Below are 22,217 nucleotides of genomic sequence, written 5' to 3'. Positions count from 1 at the left end.
CTCGGATAGTATTCTCCTTGATCAATTGATCCGTCCCTCACCTTGTATAGTAGTGAGGTTTATATAGAGTGTACCTTCGAATCTCCTTCGTTGGATGCACTCGAGCCTTCTTCGGGTAGTCGTTAGATCTTTATCAATAAGATCCGTTGAGCGATAGACTTCTACTAGTTTGGGCTAGTAGAGGACTCCTGAAATAACCGTTAGGTTATCCGATAGTTATCCCTTTGATGATGATTATCCGCAGCCCGGTTTGAGTCTGCTGTCATCGGGTGATTACCCTAATCCATAAGTAAGATTAGGGCACGCTTGCGCCGAATAATCTTTCTTCTTAGAAGCCATCTCCGGATCCGGTTCGCCGGGAGCGATTCGGTTTCTCCGTCTCGACCGGGGTCGAGGGTCGGACCAGGTATGAACCCGGTCTGATCATAAACTCTCCATATCAAGATGAAAGGATTGTCTCCAACTCATGAAACAAGTTGATCGAAATAAAGTGATTAAGTTCCTTAAGTACCTCATGTAACTTTATGACACCTTGAGATATTTAGAATTGAGGTAGCCAGTCTTGCTGGAGATGAGTTTCTTAGGCGTGCAGCATGCTATATAACTACACCATGATTTCATTTGGTATACTCTGTTTTACTCAATAGAGAGGATTTTGAAAAGATTGGATTGAGCAACTTCATTACAGTTGAAGTTAGAGATATTCAAGGCAGTGGGTTCCCTAAAAACTTATGTGGACTTGCGGATGCTGTCTTCCTTGACCTCCCCCAATTACCATTTCATTCAATTAAGCTGGGTTTTGATATACAGTTTGTTGTTTATTGTTTATATCAGCACCCAGAAGTGGAGAGGATAGCGTGAGTGGAGCTGATGGAGTTGTTTAATTAATCAGAATTTTTCTTAATAATTGATGAAGTTAGACAGTTGTTTTGGTGGTGAAACCAAAACCATTTGCACAAATAGACGAGGGGGTGGTTGGTTTGTCCATAGACAAAAATATCCAACCCAAATTACTGTGAAATTAGTTAGCAAGTCTATAACTATCCCACCATACGGTCCAAATTAAATCACAAGAAAGATATATGTAACATGAAATGGTTGACACTGGATCAGCAATTAAAATTGTTAAATAAGTGAGGAACATGCAGTAGTATTTATGAGTTGCGACACCATATAGAATTAAACTATATAAACATAATATAAGGAGTTTTTCGCACAGTTGTACAGTAGATATACATGATTATCATTTAGTTGTTTACACTAGATTGATACTTGTATGAGGGATGGTAAAGAACTTCAGTTAAAGTCACTGTTGAAATCATCTCAAACTTGAAATGTGTAATGTTCGAATTCCCATACGTGATTGTTAGTCTGAAAAGGAATGAAAACCCCAAATATATAGCTAAAGACAAATTCGAGAACAACTCTCATATTGTTGTGGTTTTATTCAAGGCAAATGAAAAGGAGGCAACAATTACCTAAATCAGCAAGTTGAATCAGTTGAGAACATTATTTTAAAACCCAGAAAACCCCACTTCAACAAATCTCGAAGACAGCAAGTAGGAGCCCTAGAACATGTGCAAGATATAGGAGAGCTGACTACCACATGGCCTCACCGCACTTAACTGTACAAAAAACTCACCTGGAGTGTTGAAGAATGCTGTTGAAAGATTTCGTTCACTCTACTGTTTGTTCCTTTGGGAAGCGAGAGGAGAAGAGGACTCCGTTCCTTCTGGGATGAGAGAAGACCTTCGTTTGTTCGAAGCGAGAAGAGAAGAGGACGCCTCGAGTTCGAGTGAGAGAGGACGCCGTTCGAGTTCGAGCGAGAGGAGACCTTGTTCTGGGAAGCGAGAAGAGAAGAAGAGAAGAAACGCCGTTCGAGTCGAGACACCGTCACAACGAAATCTGAAATGCGCTCATTCAAGGGGTATTTATAGATGATGCTCATCCCACTCATTTCACCCTAATCGTTGAACTCGACTGATTCACAATTTTAGCCTAAATTTTGAAATGGGTAGATTTCTGAATGGGCTCATGTTTTCCAACCAAACAGGGTTTTAATGCCCATTCATGAGACCAGAGATTTGAAATCTCTGGACTCACACAACCAAACATGCCCTTAGAAACTTAGCATAAGCTGGGACTTGCTTGATAGCATCTAATAGTGGGAGATTGATACGAAATTGTTGGAATAAATCAATCATCTCTTGCATCTAGCATTCTTTCTAGAATCTGGAATTGAGGACTCAAGAGCTTCAGGGAAGGGGGCTTTGGGAGTGTAAGATTTAGGAGTAGGACCCTCTACAATCGGAATGTGCAACCCCTTACGAGGAAATTGATGGGGAATACTCACAGATGGTGTTTCTTGACTAGGCTTATGTGCATCATCGTCAGTCTCATGGGTCAAATCAACCTCCTCTCGACTCTCAAGATCAATGGGCAATGGCTTGGGAATAGGCGAAGGTGCATAATATTCCTTCCCACTATGTGTCACAATAGAGACTGCTTGGACTTGTTCTTTCCTAGACCCAATTTGATGATTAGGGTTACCTATTGGTTGACTAGGTAATTGACCAACCTCCCTCCTACTGATGGCATTAGTTTGTTGACCAAGTTGGGTTTCCAATTTGTTACTGGACTGAGAATGGGAATGCAACAATTGAGTGTTTTGCTCTAATCCACTAAGTGCTTTTAGTACCTTATCCTCAAATGATGAATTATGTGAGGGTTGTGGAGATGATGGTTGCTCATTCATATAGGCATTTTGGTGCATATTAAATGGAGGTGGCCTATAAGGTATTTGATTAGAGGGATTGGGCATTGAGTTTCGCCATGAAAAATTGGGGTGGTTTCACCATCCTGGGTTGTAGGTATTGGAATATGGATCATTGCCCAATTTAGAGACTCCTTGGGCCAAATGTGCATGCTCCTTAACAAACTCAGGGTATTGTGTAGCCAAACAACAATCAGTGACATGATGGGATAGGCTAGAACATAAAGCACATGCTTCAATCTGATTAGGTGGAGAGAAACTTGTAGGAAGTGGAGATGGGGTTTGTTGTCCTAATGACAAGAGATGGTCCAATTTCTTTGATAGCAAGTCAACCTTAGTGCTCATCTCAATGGTAGGATTGATCTCATAGAGACCGCTCCTCTTTGGTTGCCCAATAGAGGGAATCTCAATCCTAGCTGCTGAAGCATGGTGTTCGGAGTTTTCACTAAGGGTCTCAAAAAGTTCCCATGCCTCATTCTTATTCTTGTGCATGAAAGTCTCACCACAAGAAGAATCAACCATTTGCCTATGTCGGTCTCTAAGGCCATTATAAAAGCATTGAACCAATTGCCATTTAGGAATAGCATGGTGGGGGCACTTTCTAAGTAATTCTTTTAGTCTTTCCCAGGCCTCATGAAATTGTTCTCCTTCTTGTTGGGAGAAACTCGTTATCGCTCTCCTAATGCTATTAGTACGGCCAATGGAGAAGAAATTTTTAAGGAACTCGTATTGCATTTCTGCCCAAGTAGAAATTTTAACATTGTCCAAAAAATGAAGCCAATGCTTAGCTTTATCCTTAAGGGAGAATGGGAAAAGAAGTAACCTTAAAGCATCAACTAAGAGGTTTTGAATTTTAACCGTGGAGGACACCTCTAAAAACTCATCTAAGTGCTTATAAGGCTCTTCATTGGCAAGTCCATAAAAAGATGTTAGCGTTTGAATCACACTAGATTTGATCTCATATTGAGTCGCCTCTATGTCAAGCAACTTAATACAAGAAACCGGAGTATATATCGTAGAAATGAAATGCTCACTCAAGGGCCTAATTGGAGGCTCATAGTTTGCCATGGTTCTTTGCCTGCTAAGGTTGGCCAAAGTCTCTTCTAACTTTAAGTCAAGTGGAGTCAACTCAGGGTTTAGGGACCGACGACCATGCATACACACAGAAGAAGGAAAAAAGGAAAAAAAGAAGCTAAATAAGTAAAATTCAAAGAAAATAACTATAGAAAAAGGGAGGGTTTAGGACGTACCTGAAGTGCAATCCACGTGATCTTTCGAACAAAAGTTACACATGTGGGATCTGAGGGATGGGGATTTTTAAAAATTAACCTAAACAACCCAATCTAATGCAAATATTACAATTGAAAAGTCCTAAATACAATTATATCTAAGAAATAAAAGATAACAACCTAATCTAATTATCGAATCGCTACTCTTGCAGTTAACTACAAAACAAAAGAAAAAGAGATTAGTTAAATAAGCAAAGAAAATTTAAAAATTAAAAACACTAAAATTACTCTAAAAATTATTCCTAATTGACAAAAATCAATCCTAGCAACCGTGCTTTGGTTCCCCGGCAACGGCGCCAAAATTTGATCGTGTCGTTAACCAATCAAAAATAAAATCCTATACTAATATAGCAAGCAGAAAGTACGGGGTCGAACTATGGGGAACTAAAAGGCTAAGTCACTAAGATTGAATTCAACAAAATTAAATTTTAACTAAATCTACTAATTAATGCAAAAACGTTAACTATGAATACGTGAAGATCTTTGGGATTTCGAATCCCCAATGTTTTTCCCTAACCGATATAACTCTACACTTCAAAGCAAATTAGGGATGGTCTTCCTAGATATGCCTTATCTTCGCAAGACTATCGTCCTTCGCGGAAGCTTGGCACGCTTAGTTCGCTGAGCTATAGAACATATTTTGCCAAACTCAAACACAATCAACTAGAAGAGATAGAACAATCAAATTAATGAAATAAGCATGGTTCATCTACATCCCAAAGAAAAGGAACTAGCTACTCATTATCATAAAGTTCATAAGAAAAATAAAGATGAAACATAGGGAGAGAGAGAGAGAGAGAGATATGTGGTCATATTCTTCAGCAATGAGAGAGATGAGAGCCGCATTCGCCGTCTTCTTTTCTTCTCTGTGGCTGGCTTCTCTTTTATGTCTCCCACACACAATGAATCTCTTCTCTTTACCCGTCTATTTGACCTTTATTCTTTTGAATTTTGGAAAAACTCAAAACTGGAAAGTTGTAGATATTTTCAATATCGTTCCATATCATCTTGAATTACCAAAATCCAAGCTCATACGAGAGAGATATGCCCAAAATACTGAAGGTAGGTCTATTTACCCAATTTTCAGATTTATTACCAATTTTGTTCCTTAGACCTCCACTTGTTTCCAATTTGACTAAGATCTCACTTTTCATGATTTCTTGGGCAGCAAGATTGAATGCCATGATTTAAAATCCACCAATATCTAATATATTTGCCAATTTTACTCCATATTATCTCTAATATCCAAAATAACCTTATTCCTGAAAAATACACAAAATACTCAATTAGCTCTCTTCAATTAAATAAGCATGGGGAATTAAATCAAATAAATAATGGTGTAACTACATGCTTATCAATAGCACACTATATATCTCAGTTTTAGACAAGAAAGCATGAAGTTAAGAAGAAAATCAAGGAATGCATATGCAAGGCTTGAAATGAGAGCATAGCATCAATGGACAAGGGAGAGAATCATAGGTTAAGCAAGAGTGGACACTTGGAGTGATGGTTGCAAGGTTGCAGCACCATCTCCAAGGTCTCAACAGCAAAAGAGGGATAGAAAAGAATAGAATAGAGAGTGGGAGTGATGAATCATACCTTGTAATTGTTGATGGAGACAAGGAACAATGATTAGCAATGATTTGGGTGGAATCTTCTTCACAAATGCCTAGGAGGTGCTTTGGGAAGCTCTCCCCACGTTCTTAGGAGTGATAATGATTGGAATAGGGCTCAAAACACGAGGCTAGTATAAATAGAATAGGGAATATTCCAAAGAATCATTATTAACTTCGAGTTTGGGAAACTTTGGTCGATGGCATCGACCAAAGAGGATCGACCAAAACAGAATTCAACAGAAAATCAGAATTAGTTCAGCAACTTAGGGAAGGGATTTGGAGGGCTATACAGGGTCAAATTGAATGGGTTTTTCTTCTACAATTCAATCAAGAAGTCTAGTTTAGGGATATACCTTTGGATTATGCATGGGAGTCCATTAGGTACTTCAACTAATTCACTCTTCTTCGATGTGCAGATTCTCACTAAACACCGACAATGTACTCAAGTAAGGGGTGTCATCGTCAATGTCCATGGGTTCGGACTCCGACTCATAATTATCAATCAAAAGGGTCCACAAGTCTCTTCTACCACCGCTTCAGGTCTTCGGACCTATAAACAACAGTGGATCCAGGTTAGGGTCAGGGTTAGGATAGGGCTGGATTTTACACCTGCAGGATAGTCTAACAAAGATATTTGCAAAAAGAAGTGACTTCAAAAGAACTCAGAAAGGCAAGCTATATCCATAGTAACATAGTAAAACATGATTTCAAAACATACATGATGCAAGATGATATGAAACAGACAATGCATGTATGAATCTAACTCTATGTATGCTAGTCTCTATTGGTAGACATGCTTTAAGTCATAGCACCATACTCCTCTGGGTAGGTCTCAAATCATTCTCCCTCAACCATCTTGGTATCTTGGGTTCTCCGATGGTAATTGGGTCCTGCATCCCTCTCAGACATTCCATGGTTGGGGTTTAGGTCACCACTCTCTCACATCACCATTGGTCTGAGTATTGGCGCATGTCAAGGTTAAACCTAGCCTAATGCAAGTTTTTTACTTAGGTATATCAAGTCAGAGTCAGATACTTCCATTCCTCACCTCTCGTGATCCTTTCAAGTATCCTTCTCACTAGAGTCAGCGTATCGTATCCTATGGCTACAACCAACTCAAACTACAAACTCATCAACCCTATTGGTCATCCACAAATAGTAAACGGGAAGCTCTCATGTCCTCTCACGAGTTGGATACCGGTCTTGAACGCCCATGAGCCCAAGTCTACTACTGCAAACCTACCAATGAATGGCCCCCACAACGTGATCCATGTCTTCTCACGGGTTGGTTGGTCTTAAGTGCCACAAACCCACACTTCTGCCCTGGGTTACTCGGTCTCAATACCCTTTCGAATCAAGTCTGATATAACAAGGACATCCTAGCCAAACACTGCTAGACAAGCCCTAGGTATGACAACCAATAATCTAGGAAAGAGTCAAATGGCACCACAGGAAATGTCCCATACCACTTCCACTAATGTCCAAGGACAGAAATGTCAAAAGGACATTCCTCAATCCCAAATCATACCTAAGTAATCACATTCCCAATTCAGTCATTACATACACAACTGATATTGCAACATATAGGAGAATAAACTTATGTTTCGGACGATTACACTTTTCACCAAGGCACCAAGGTCCGAACTTATATACGTAGAATTTCGATGTCCGAAGTAAAAGAAGCTTTAAGGAGGATGAAACTTGGCAAGACACAAGGTCCTGATGAAATCCCAATTGAAGTATGGAAGAACTTAGGAACCTATGGACTAGTTTGGTTGACTAAGTTGTTTAATAAGATTATGAGCACAGGGAAAATGCCAAATGATTGGAGGAGAAGTGTTGTGGTTCCAATACAAAAATAAAGGAGATATTCAAAGTTGTAGTAACATAGGGCATAAAGATGAGCCAACGATGAAATATGGGAGAGAAAAGAAACCCGAGACACAACACGACGAGAACCAAGGGATCCGAAGACTACAACGGAGCTAACAATAGGAGACATGGAAAGGATAGAGAATGAGGAAAGACTCATAGGAATGACCAGAAAAAGCATGAAGAGTCCCAGAGCGAAGCAAGACAAAAAAGAAGTGCAAGTAAAGATAGATATAGAAGGAAGAGATGGTCGGGACTAGTGAGAAGGGGGGACAAAGAATGAACCGAAACAGTGGCACATCAAGGGTCAACAAGCCCAATCACACCGGTAATGGATGAAAACCAAAGACACAAGATGAGGTCCCCGGGAGCCGGAGAAGGGAGATGAACCCAAGTGGGGATAATACCAAAAGAACATGGAGATTAGCGGAATCAAAAGGCTAAACAGTAGATCGAAGACAGAATAGGAACTAGTCAACAGCCATGATGAGGTGGTGATACGACGATAAAGAGATCCGAGTGATGAGGTACCAGGTCAACAAAGAAAAGAGGTGATTTGAAGATGAGGTCCCAAAGAAAAAAAGGGTGGATGAAGGGAGAGGTCCCGGGCAGTGATCGCGATCCATTAAAGCAAAGGAAAAAAGGACCGGCGACCAGCAGAGACGGGCAGGGGCGAAAAAGAATCAAAGAAAACCAGCAGAAAAGGATGCAAGAGGAGAGGGCAAAACAGGAGGAAAGATAAGAAACGACAAAGAGGGCAGGAGTCCCCAAAGATAAGCAAGAAAGCGGAGGGGCAACAGAACCCAAAAGCTCCGACGAGAAGGATAAATCCATATGAAGGAACTAGAAGAGCTAGGGGTAGACCTAAGATAACCTTAGGAGAAGTGGTGAGAAAGGATATGTATAGCTTAGGCCTTGTATCTAGCATGGCCTCGAACAGAACTGATTGGAGGGCAAGAATCCATGTAGCCGACCCCATTTAGTTGGGACAAGGCTTATTGTTGTTGTTGTTGTTGTTGTTATAGGAGAATAAACATATAAACATGATCCATTGAATAAGAAAATTTCATGAATAAGACTTACTGTACTTAAAGCACTTACAACAATAATATCATAATAAGAAAATGGAAGAACATTAGTAAATCCATGAAATTCCCAAAATTAGAAACTAAGATTCATGCAATCTAGGTTATTATGGAAATAACTGTCCTTACCTTAATTAACTTAGAAGAAAAATCATTAGGAAGAAGCATAAATACATCATTAGGAAGAAGAAATCCATTAAATACAACAAACATAAATACATCATTAGGAAGAAGCCCTATAAGATTAGAGGTCAAACGGATCAAATCGGATGAAGAAATCCATTACTGTCAGCATTGACAGCTAGGTTGGCAGCTTGGTCCAATCGACTAATCAATCGACCAAGTGAACATTACGCAACAGAAATCAGAATTTTGATCCGAAACTCATCTTCCGGGATTCAAAACACTCCAAAAATTCAAGGAAAACACTAGAACAATAATCCAAGATCAACTAGCATAACTTAGACAACAATTGTGATCAAAATCATAACTTAGACAACAATTTTGATCCAATGTTTCACTCTAGATGAATATCAACAATAGATTAGAGATAAGAACTAACATGAGAATGGATCTATCATGCTAGAGAAATCAAAATAATAAGATTATTCATGCTTTCATGAAGATATCAATGATCTCTTCTAAAAATCAAATATGGAGATCATAGTATCATTGGAATGAATGGAGATTCATTCACAACTGTAGAGATTGTAGAAGAGGTGTTTGCAAGGATGCAATACCATCTTCATAATCACAGCCATGAGATTACATCAACACAAGAGTAAATCAATTAGAAGATTAAGAGATTACTAACCTTAATGATGAACAAGAGATGAAGAACTTTGAGAATTTGCAAGAGTCCTTCAACAACACCAAGGAGAGGCTTTGAGAGAGATTCTTCACGTTCTCTAGAGGTTTTAGAAACAAAAGAGGCTAAGAAACACGAGGTCCTATTAAATAGAGCATCAAAACCTTGATCAAAAGATCTTACATAGATCCTGTCAGTGGTTGGTCGATTGGCCCAATCGACCAATCAATCGACCAAGGCTATCAGCAAGCCCAAAACAGGGACTTCAACCTCTTCAAATTCAAATGGGCTTCTCCCAACTCAACAAATGACTCACCTAGCATAGAGGAATGCCTTCAAACCATGTCCAACTAGGCTTTAGGTCCATCAACCAAGCTCTTCTTCATCAAGGTGTAGTTTCTTCTCCAACTCAAACAAAGTTTCCAAGTATGGGAGACCATCATCAATTTCCATGGGTTCCGGGTCAAACACCAAGTCTTCCACTAAGATGGCCCGTAGTTGTCTTCTTCCTTCACTTGGGGTCTTTGGACCTACAAACAACAGGGTTTCTGGGTTAAGGTTAGGGTTGGATTTCACGATAGTCCTTTGGGTAGTCTAAGTCACTCTTCCCTCAACCATCTTAGTATCTTGGGTTCTCCACGGTAATTGGGTCAAGGCATCCCTCTCGAACATTCCATGGCTGGGGTTTAGGTCACCACTCTCTCACTCCACCACTCCACCATTGGTATGAGTATTGGAGTGTGTCAAGGTTATACCTAGCCCAATGCATAGTCCTCTACTGAGTCACATCAACTCGGAGTCGGATACCTCCCTTCCATGCACTAAACAGTCCGTTTTGCTATGATAGCCTCCCTTCCGTGCCTAGGCAGTCTGTTCCAGTACCTCCTTCCCTAAAGTCATTGTATCCTATGGCTCCAACCAACTCGGACTATGGACTCTTAACCCTGTTGGTCATCCACACATAATAAACAAGAAGCTCTCATGTCCTCTCACGGGTTGGTTACCGGTCTTGAGCACGCATGTGCCAAGGCTTATTATGTGCAACCCCACCAATGAATGGCCCCCACAATGTGATTGCATCCACTCATGAATTGGTTACCAATCTTGAGTGCCCACAATCCCCATTGTTGCCACGGGTCACTTGGCTTCAATACCATTTCCGATGGGAATAGATATGACGGGGTTTCCCTAGCCAAACTCATCTAGACAAGTCCTGTGAAATCTAGCCCTATCCTAACCCTGACCCGACTCAAATCCCTTGTTGTTTGTAGGTCCGAAGACCCAGAGTAGTGGAAGAAGGGACTTGTGGGCCCTCATAGTTGAAGATTCGGTATATGACTCAAAGCTTATGGATATTGACAGTGATGCCCCTTACTTGGATACACTGTCAGTGTTCAGTGAGAAACTGCACCAAGAAGAGGGGAAGGTTAGTTGAAGTACGTGATGCGCTTCCGATCTCGTTCCGAAGGTATTTCTCTAATCTAGACTTGTTGATTGACTTGTAGGAGAAAACCCAACTCAATTTGGATCAGTCTGGCCTTCCATTTTTCTTGTCTGAAGTTGTTGTTCAGGCTTGGTTGACTGGCCCAGTCGACCAGCAGATTAATAAATGCGAAAATTCCAAATTCTTGATTATTTTAAGCCTACTTATTGGGACCTCGTGAATAGAACCCTACCCTAATCATTTGGACTCCAAAGAACGAGGAGGGACCTTCCCAAAGCCATTTCTTAAAGTTGGTGAAGAATTTTGGCCTCAATCATTGCATTCCATCTCCATTGCTTCCTCAAGGTATGATTTCTCCATCCCATCCTCTATTCTACTCATTCCTCTACTCTTTCTTGCTATTGAGACCATGGCTAAAGTGCTGCAACCTTGCAAACACTTGGTCATGTGTTTCCCCTTTCATTTCCATTGTTTTCCTTCCATTCTTGCTATGCTATGCTTCCATTTCAATGACTAGCATTGCATTTCCATGTTTCCTTTCATTTCAACTTGTTATTTGATCTAAACTGATGTGTAGATGTATGCTAGGTCTAATTTATTATTGGTTTATGATTCTAATCTAGTTCTTATCACTTCCTTAGCTGATTCTCCATCATTCCTTGCCATTGCAACAAATTCCATTTCAATTCTTGATGTTTAGCATATAGAACATAGGGTTTCAATTTGGGTATTCCTAATTGGACCATTGGATCATGATAATATTTGTTGTATAGTGTTCTTATACTGCTATAATCAATCCCTCCAAGTTTTGGATCAATCCGAGCCCAGAAGATCGGTTTCAGGCCAAATTCACTATTCAGCCCGTTACTATTCATCTTGGTCGACTGAGTCAGTGGACCAGTCAGTAGACCAGATGAGGACAGCAACTCTATACTTGCTCGTTTTGTTCCATTTGATCTCCGATTTGATTGTTTCCTTCTCTAATGTTGCATATATGTTGTCTAGGGTTCAAGCACTAAGTTGGGGACTATTCTAAGTGGTACTTGCTATTATTTTCTATTTGATTAAGGTAAGGATGGTTATACCCATATGACATAGATTGTGTGATTAATACACTGATGTTGACAACTTAGTAGGCTCAGCTTATTAGTTGTATTTAGACATCATATGACTATTGTAGTTACCTTGTAACAGTAGCAACATGTTTATTTACTCTTGTATATCATGTCTATTTAATTCTTGTTATTTACTTATACATGTGATCATGCGATGTTATGATATGTCTTTCAATATGGTGATGTATCATGTATGTGTGATATGATGAACTGAGAATGTGATTGGATAAGTATGATTTGGGATTGAGGAATGTCCTACTGACATTTCTATCCTTGGACACCAGAGGGAATAGTATGGGATGTTATCCGAAGGTGTCCATCAACGCTTTCCCGAATTATTGGATGACATACATAGGACTTGTCTAGATGTATGGCCAGGATGTCCCTGTCGTATCAGACCTGAATCGGAAGGGTATTGAGACCGAACGACCCGTGGTAGTGGTATGGTTTGATGGGCGCTCAATGTGAAACCCAGCCCTAACCTTGACCCGGAAACCTTGTTATTTGTAGGTCCGATGACCCGAAGTAAAGTAAGAAGTCAGCTTTGGGCCATCCCAGTAGAGGACTTGGTGTCTGGCTTTGAATCCATGAAGGTTGATGATGAGGTGCTATTTATGGAAACAGAATCCTGATGAAGATCTAATTAGTTGATGGACTTGGAGTGATCTCTATCTTGGTTTGAAGGCATTTCTACCTACTAGGTAAGTCACTTGACTTGTGTGCAAAACCCCTTTAGGTTTGGATTTGATCCGGGCCTTCAATTCCCTGTTTTGGCCTTAGTCGCATTGGTCGACCGATTGGTCGATGGGCCAGCGACCAATCCACTCGACCAATGGGTGTTGTCTTTGGCAATTAGGTTGATTCTTGCTCTATTTAAGCCTAACCTCGAGTCCACTCGTATTTGCTGCCTCCAAACCCTCGGAACGAACCAAAGACCTCGCAAGTCATCTCTCTTGCATCCTTGGAGTTTTCTTGGCGGATCTTCGTCGGAACTCTTCTTTTTGCATCAAAAGGTATGTCTACTCTCTCTTCTTCTCCTACATCTTTGTTTTTCTTTCCTTTTTGAGTTGAGACAGTAGAAGAGATGCTGCATCCTCGTTGCAAACATCTCCGAACATGTTCTCATGATCATCCTAAGGATTAAAGGCTAGAACAATGATCTTAACCATGATCATTGCAAGCTTTTGAAGGATTCATGATCAAACCATGATTTAATCTCTGTTAATTTCCTAATCTGAATTCTGATCTCTTTGGATCTTCTTTCATTGATCATGTTAGTGGTTAATGGTTGTGTTTTCTTTCTTTGATCCATAATCCATAGAATTCTAGTTGTTCTCTTCTACCTTACTATGTGTTCTTCATGATGCATGATAGTACATATATGGTAGGTTTTATTTCCTTATTTAGATTCATGCTTCTAAGCCTTATACCATGAAGACCTATGCATGTTTTCATGTTTTCATTACCAAAAGCAATGATCCATCCTCCTATAGTTCTTATCTTTGTTTTCTATTTCAAAATTCATCAAGATCCATGTTTGATTTATTTATGGTAACTTTTTGTTTCCTAATTTGGATCTTGATACCTTGATTTGATTAGTGTTTTGAGGTCCTCTATATGCTAGAATACTACTGATGTAGTCTACCCCTTGATTAGTACCCTCTTGAACCATCAAATTCGGATTTCATATCTCAAAACTCTGATTTTCTAAGCTATCGCATCTCGCATTGGTCGACTGATTGGTCGACTGGACCACTCGACCAATCCACTCGACCAATGAGTACAGCAACTCCAGAATTGGTCTGTTTCGGATGCTTTGCTATATTTTCTGTTAGGGATCTTTCCTAATATGTGTATATACTTGTTTAGGACCTTCTTCTCAAGTTTGCCAAGATCTTACTTGATTTCTTAGGATTCCTTTGCGAGTTATAAAAGGTAAGGATGGTTATTTCCTTAATTACATAGATAGCATGAATCTAGTTTCTATATTTGAATATCATTAATATGTTTCCTAAATTAGATTCTTACAATGATATACTACTGTTGCATAACTTTGATTACAGTAGCATTACTTATTCATATTGAATTGATTCATGTATGATTTACTTACCAATGTTATACAAATGTTTGTAAATATTGATTTCTTTCCATATATGGAGTTACCATATATGTGATGATATGAATTGATGCATGTGTATGCTTACGTATGGTTTGGGAAGGAGAGGTGTCCTTTTGACATTTCTGTCCTTGGACTACTACGGGAATATTATGGGATGTTTCCGGAGATGCCCTCTGGACACCTTCCTAAAGCTGTTGGATGACATATCTAGGATTGTCTAGTAGTGTTTGGCTAGGATGTCCTGTTATGTCGGACCCTAATCGGAGGGGTATTGAGACCGAACGACCCGTGGTAGCAATGGGGATTCATGGGCGCTCAAGACCGGTAACCAACCCGGTGAGAGGACAGGAATCACATTGTGGGGGCCATTTATTGGTAGGGTTGCATATGGTTAGACTTGGGCTCACGGGCGCTTAAGACCGGTAACCAACCCGTGAGAGGACGTGAGAGCTTCCCGTTTACCATATGTGGATGATCAATAGGGTTGGTGAGTCCGTAGTCGGGGACTATGAGGACTCTAGTGTGAAGGATACCGGAAAGGATCGTCGGGACGAGGAATGGAAGTATCCGGATCCGACTTGATGTAACCAAGTAGAAGACTTGCATTTGGCTAGGTATTACCCCGACATGCGCCGCATCTTATACCAAATGGTTGTGAGAGAGTGTGTTGACTTAATCCTCGCCAAGGTTTGTCCCGAGGGATGCCGGACCCATTACCAACTGATGATGAGTGATTGAGACTTTCCTACAGATACGGTGCTATGACTTAAAGCATGCTGCAATAGAGACCAGCATACTTAGAGTTAGATTCATTCATTCATTGTTTGTCTCATATCATATTGCATTTATGATTGTTCGGAATCCCGCCATTTATGTTATTATGGATTTTAACGCTCCATTGAGTTTCTTTGAAACTCATTCCTTTATTGTACAATGTTGTTAGACTATCCTGCAGTCCCGAGTACTATGACGGTTCCTATGAGGAAGCGCAAAGCGAAGAGACATATCTCCAGGGAGGTGATTGCGGTTACCACAATTACTCTGAAGATCCCACGGGTGGTTATGCTCCGTACGATGCTTAGTCCGACCATTGAGTGGAAGCGTCCTTGTGCTATTTATGAGATCTACACCTACAAGGATGTCGTCTACAAAGTGGAGAATAATTTAGTTACCCAATGTACTTGCTACTGGGATTAGCTTTTATCTAGTTTATTCTTTCGAGCTACTTTTCCGCTGGATGTAAAGTGGGATTTTTGCTTCACTTTACTTATCTGTTGACACTCTGATTATATATCTATTATTCCGTTTCGTTTATGATTCATTCTTTCTTTATTGAATCTATGATTTATCTTCCGCACTCTTGTTATGGTTGTTCGTGATTATGTTATTGCTTATGTGGGAGGTTGATCACTCGATACCTGATCTTCGGGCTGTGGATCACACTCTCGGGTATGCCAGATAGGGTACCGGCTGGGAGGGCGTGACACTCAAGACCGGTAACCAACCCGTGAGAGGACACAAATCATATTACGGATATCTGAAAGGGGCCATTATTGGTAGGGTTGCAAATAGCTAGACTTGGGCTCACGGGTGCTCAAGACCGGTGAGTCATATCCGTGAGAGACCGTGAGAGCTTCCCGTCTACTATTTGTGGATGACCAATAGGGTTGATGAGTCCGGTGAGTAATATTCGTGACTCTAGTGTGAAGGATACCAGAAAGGATCGCCCGGGGAGAGGAATGAACGTATCTGAATCTGACATGATATGACTGAGTGGATGACTTGCATTGGGCTAGGCTTTACCGTGACATGCGCCAATACTTATACCAATGGTGATGTGAGAGAGTGGTGACCTAAACCCCAGCCGTGGATTGTCCCAAGGGATGCAGGACCCAATTCCCACCGGAGAACCCAAGATACCGAAATGGTTGAGGGAAGAGTGATTTGAGACCTACCCAAGGAAGTATGGTGCTATGACTTAAAGCATGTCTACCCTAGAGACTAGCATATATATAGTTAGAATCATATTTGCATCATCTGTCTCATATCATTTCGCACCATGTTATGACTTGTATCATATGGCTTATGTATTATGGATTAACTGCCTTGCTGAGTTCTTTTGAACTCATTCCTTTTTATGCAATTGTTTTGTTAGACTATTCTACAGGTTTTGAAGAGACTGATGGCACGTCCTTCGAGGCACCCTATGATGAGTCATACTACCCTCAAGGTAGTAGCTACTATGAAGATCACGGTGAAGGTACCGAAGAGGATCATGCTTCGTACCAAGATTAGTCCGATACTAGTGTGGGAGCGGTCGTGCTGGGTTTCTTACATTTATGTTTATGAGGACATATTGTATAAGACCGAGGAAACCTTAGCCTAGGTTTTATGTTGTTATTCTGGAACTTGGATTTGTAATTTAACTTTCATGGATATACTCTTAAATTTTGGACTTGTAACCTTAACTTGAATGATCTGCTTTCCATTGCCATTGAGGGAGTGACTTTCCACCCACTCTCTCTCCTTTTGGATTATATAATTTTGGTATCATTTTATTCCGCACTCTGATTATTTGTTGATCTTATCCATGATTTTTTATTATATGCTTTTACCTTGATTATTATTGTTCATGATTGTGTTATCGTGTATGTGGGAGGCATGGTTGCTCGATACTTGATCCTTGGGGCTGTGGATCACATACTGGGGTATGCCCGATGGGGTATCAGCTGGGTGGATGTGACAAGTCCTAGGTATGACATCCAATAGTTGCGGAAAGCGCCAAGGGGCACTATAGGAATGCATCCCCTAACACCTCCACTAGTGTCCAATGACAAAATTGCCAAAAGGGCATTCCCCAATCCACAACCACACTTAGGCAATCAAATCATATCATGATTCCATAAATATCACAATAAAGACCAACTCACAATTGAATCAATCTCATTCATACAAGTATGCAATTTACATAATGAAACATATTCTAGAATTTCAAAAGTTAACATTATAGAAAAAATATATTTACAGTAGCTAACACTTGCATACAAGTCTTAGCATATCAACGCATGTAATCTTGTTAATTGTGAGTGAACGTACTCACCTTGCATTTGATTCATAAACACCGAAGTATGAGGTCAGAGGGTAAGTCCAAGATCACCAAAATAACCCTAAACAAATAAGTATAGAACATAATGATCAAACCCTAATGATCGGAGACAAAACAAAGGCAAAACATAGCAGAGTTGTTGTCCTGGCACCCTTTTGTTGCTTGGGCTTGGGGCGACCAAGGCAGGCGACCAAGCCTGCTATGTGCGGACAACAAACTCCAATTTTGGTTGAAAACTTCTTGTTCAAGTTCGGAACACTCCGAAATTAATAGGAAATTTCAAAAATAATTTAATAAGACTATCTATGAAGATATAAGCATCTAACATGGTCATTGGAGTAGCAATCTATCGGATCACATAATAGGCTTAATCCAAAATCGATCCATAGATTTTACGGATAGTCTTGAATGAATAGGGATTCATTCTAGAGATAAGAAACCAGTATATCATGGTCAAAAATTCACTTAAGAATAGATCTAGCATAGGTTAGAGGTCAAATGACACAAGTAAAGATAAGATCATGAAGATTATATTAGGTTTAATATCGAAGTCACACCATGTTGTCCACGGAAAGAATAGAGTGAATGGTAATTCACTCTAAGACTATGAGGATCAAAGATTAGGCCATTATAGTAGTGTAAGACCTTCCTCACAATCACAACAATGGGTTAATATAGTAGAGAGAGAAGATCTAGAGAGTATAGATGAAAATATTAACCTTGTAGAAGAAGATTCAATGGAGAAATCTCTCAAAGATGCTTGGAATCAACCTTGGCCTTGAAGAGGAAGCTCTTGGGTTCTTCTCATGTTCTCCAATACCTAAGAGGCAAATTGGTATGAATTAGATTGAAGTTTGAATATATAGGCTCCAAAAACCTAATTTTTCCCAAAGAAACAATTATGTTTGTGGCCAGCTTTGGTCGCTTGGATGGGGCGACCAAGGCAATCAACCAAGGCAGTGCCCTTAGGTCAATTGCTGAATTTTGGTCTCCGAAAGCCATATTCACCACTTAGGTCCTCGTCCAACTTAAGAAAGGGTCTTACCTGATTGTGTAGGACCTGTCGAAGGTGTTAACACTATACTCAAAGTCCATCTTCCAAGTCCATCTTCATTCAAGCTAATTCTTCTCTCAAAGTCATTCAGGGTTTCCATAATAGGATCTTCATTATCGACCTCCATTGATTCTAGGTCAAACCCAATGGGTCTAAAAGAGAGGGTCCACAACTGTCTCCTACCTTGACTTCGGGTTTTTGAACCTACAACATAGATTTTCGGGTTAGGGTTTGTGAGGGATTTCACATAAATCGTCCAGGTGCTCCCTAGGTTGTGACTATGTAGAACGTTCTAAATATAATGGGGAATATATGCAACAACAAAACAACCATTTTAATCAAATGATGAATGTGTTCATGACTGCATAATGCCAACCGTACTGCCCAAGTGAACCCTAACATTGCTGGGACATCTATTGTAGGTGGTAATGCAGTTGTACCTCATGCCAAGATGTTGGAGAATTTCTTAAAACTTCAAGTACCGAACTTCACTGGTGTGACCAAGGACACTTTGTTTCCTAATAAGTGGCTTGGGAAAATGGAGAAGGCCTTTCGAAGTTTGCCTTGTTCAAAAGCTCGGAAAATCATCAATGTAGAACAAAAACTCCAATATGAAGCAGATGCATGGTGGAATTCAACCTGACCAGTTTTAGAGGCTTTGCATAATAATAACATTACTTGGGTTGTTTTCAAAGATACATTCTATAAGAATTACTTCCCTGAAGTAGTTAACGATGCCAAAGAATATGAATTTATGGTGCTTGTCCAAGGACCTCTGACGATGTTGGGATACCAGTAGAAATCTGAAGAACTTTTTACTTTGCTTCTGAGTCAATGAAAGTGGACAAAGAAAAAGCGAAGAAATTTTTCAAAGGACTCGACCTTCTACATACCTCTTAGTCCTACCCATAAAGAGCTATGCCCAGATGGTTCAGAACTCTAAGAAGGTGGAAGAGTCAGAAAGAGAAAATTATCATCTTCAATGCACTTTGCAGAATAAGCACACTGGCTATGCTGATAGAGGTTATAAGAAGTTCAATAGAATGAATCCATACCCTACTCCATCATTTCAACCTAGGAGTATGGGATATGGATATGGGAATGCACAAAACGGACAATATGGACAGAGTGGTGTCAATCGACCAGTTGGTACTACTCAAGCCCCCAAGCCAATCTATGCTAATCTAAGGCCAATAAATCAGAGACCCCTGGTGTTGGTGCAAGTAGGACAAAAGGAACCTATTTGTTTTTTATTGCCAACAAACAAGACATCATGCTCATATCTACCCTCACAAACGAAATCGAAAAATTGATGTAGTGGCAGAGCTAGCACAAGCCCCTCCTGCTAGAAAGTTACATAGCATAGCTAGGACTAAACAAGATCAGAGCCACGATGTTGTGGCATGTACTCTATTCGCAGCCTCCATTTCTGCCCTCGTTTTATTTGACACATGTGCATCACATACATTCATATCATTTGCAATTGTCATGAACTTTTTTCTCTATTGTCTAGGAAGTTAGCCAAGGGTCTAGTGATTAGTAGACTGATTAGATCTATAGTTTGAATAGACGAAGTAAGTAGAACCATGTCCTATAATTATAGATGGTAGAATTGGGAAGCCCACATGGTGGTTTTAGACAAGAAGGACTGATATGGAGTTTCAAGTTGGGAAAAGAGTTGTTCTAAAAGTATCACCTATGAAGGGAGTAATGAGGTTCAAAATCAAAGGAAAGCTTAGCCCTTGGTACATCGGACCTTACGAGATTGTTGAAAAGGTTGGACCGGTTGCATACAGATTAACCTTACCCTCATCGTTGGCCGGTGTGCATGATGTGTTCCACGTGTCGATGCTACGTCAATGTGTAGAAAATCTTGAGCATCTCCTCCAGCAAGAACCGAAAGGTCTACATGCAAACCTTACATATGAAGAAGAACTAGCCGAAATCCTAGATAGGAAAGACAAGTAGTTGCGGAATAGGACCATACCCCTAGTGAAGATTAGGTGGAAGAATAACACTGCCTAAGAAGCTTCTTGGAAAAAGGAAGATGACATGAGAGAGAAGTACCCTTGTCTCTTGAAAACCAGGCATGCTTCCTATTTTGAGGACAAAAATTTTTTGGGGTGGGGGAGGGGAGGATGTGAAATCCCCCACAATCCTAACCCAAAAATATGTGGTAGGTCCGAAAACCCGGAGTGTGGGTAGAAGGCAACTGTAGGCAATCTAGATAGAGACCATGGGATTGAAGTCTAAACCAATGAAAGTGGATGGAGATGATGCTGAGTTGGAAGTTCTAGAGTCCACATCAGACTCTACAACTACAATCCAAGTAATACTCTCTTATAGGATAAGGCTCCTCCTCTGCTCTGGGGAGTTAACAACAATTATAGAGTTTAAGTTGAACTCCATCACTACACAACCAAGCTAATCTACTAAGCTATATATACCCACACCTTCACCGTTATTAGGTACACACTCTTGTGTTACTCTCTCTAGCATTGAGAGCTCTACAGATTATTTTATTCTTCTAAAAGTTGTGCGCTTCCACTAACTTGATCGTTGAAGACATTCCTCGACCAACCTAGTCAAGCACATTTTTTGTAGGTTGTTTGCTTGCATTGCCAAACATGATTTTACAACAACAGTGTGCAACAAAGATTAATTAAATATGGACCAAAAACTAGGCTTGAGTTTGAAGACCATAATTTAGAGTGGATTAGTTAGATAGTTTAAGACATGGTTTTAGTTGGTAATACTAATAGTGGGTTGGATTAACCCTGTCTTTGTTAGCTGAAAGCCTAAAACCCTAGATTGAAATAGATTGAACAAGAGAGAAAGAATAGAGGGGAAAGTAGGGGAGCTGCCATTTTATTCCGCACTTTGATTATACTTTAAGATTTATTCTCTGATTTGTTTCTTAATATAATTGAACATTGATTATTCATTGCTCGTGATTATGTTATCGTGCAATGTGGGTATATGATCTCCCTAAACTTGACCATGGGACTTGTGGATCACACCTCCGGGTATCGCGGTAAGGGTACTGGCTGGGGGGATGTGACACAAGGCATCCATCTCAGACATTCCATGGCTGAGGTTTAGGTCACCACTCTCTCACTCCACCATTGGCATGAGTATTGGCGCATGTCAGGGTTATACCTAGCCTAATGCATGTCATCTACTAAGTCATATCAATCTTGGAGTCAAATACTTCCCTTCCATACCCCCAGGCAGTCCGTTGCAATATCTTTCTCCTTAGAGTCATCGTATCCTATGGCTCCAACCAACTCCGACTATGGACTCTTAACCTTATTGGTCATCCACATATAATAAACGAGAAGCTCTCATATCCTCTCACGGGTTGTCTATCAATCTTAAGCGCCCATGAACCCAGGCTTATTATGTGCGTCCCTACCAATGAATGGCCTGCACGATGTGATTGAGTCCTCTCACGGATTGGATACCGGTCTTGAGAGCCCACAATCCCCACTGTTTTCACGAGTCACTCGGCCTCAATACCCTCGCCAATAGGGTGAGATATAATGGGGTTTCCTAGCCAAACCCATCTAGACAAGTCCTAGGTATGGTATCCAGTAATTATGTAAAGCGCCAAGGGGCACCATAGGAAAGTGTCCCATACCACCTCCACTGATGTCCCAAGATAGAAATACCAAAAGGGTATCCCCCATTCCACAACCACAACTTAAGCAATCACATCACAATATGATTCCATATAGCATATCATATCATATGTCCATTGATAATATAATCAATCACATTCTTACAAGTATGCAAATCAACATATGAATCACATTTTGAAATTACAGAGATATAACAATAATGAATGAGTCCTAAGACAGAAGTTAAATCATGCATACAAGTTATAACATAATAAAGAATGTAATCATGTTAATTGTGAGTGAACGTACTCACCTT

General features: G+C 40.2%; 1 non-coding gene across 1 annotated transcript; it reads left to right on the top strand.

The window, feature by feature from the left end:
* Nucleotides 1-3,353: 3,353 nt before the first annotated feature.
* On the top strand, nucleotides 3,354-3,460 carry LOC149005292 (small nucleolar RNA R71). The gene has a single exon (XR_016169989.1). It is a non-coding gene; the product is annotated as a small nucleolar RNA R71 (small nucleolar RNA).
* Nucleotides 3,461-22,217: the final 18,757 nt, after the last annotated feature.

The sequence above is a fragment of the Hakea prostrata genome, chromosome 9 (genome assembly GCF_041222555.1).
Source record: "Hakea prostrata isolate BN-2017 chromosome 9, UWA_Hpros_2, whole genome shotgun sequence".
Lineage (NCBI taxonomy): Eukaryota > Viridiplantae > Streptophyta > Magnoliopsida > Proteales > Proteaceae > Hakea > Hakea prostrata.
The sequence above is the reverse complement of the archived record's forward strand: the minus strand, read 5'-3'. Positions and strand labels throughout refer to the sequence as shown.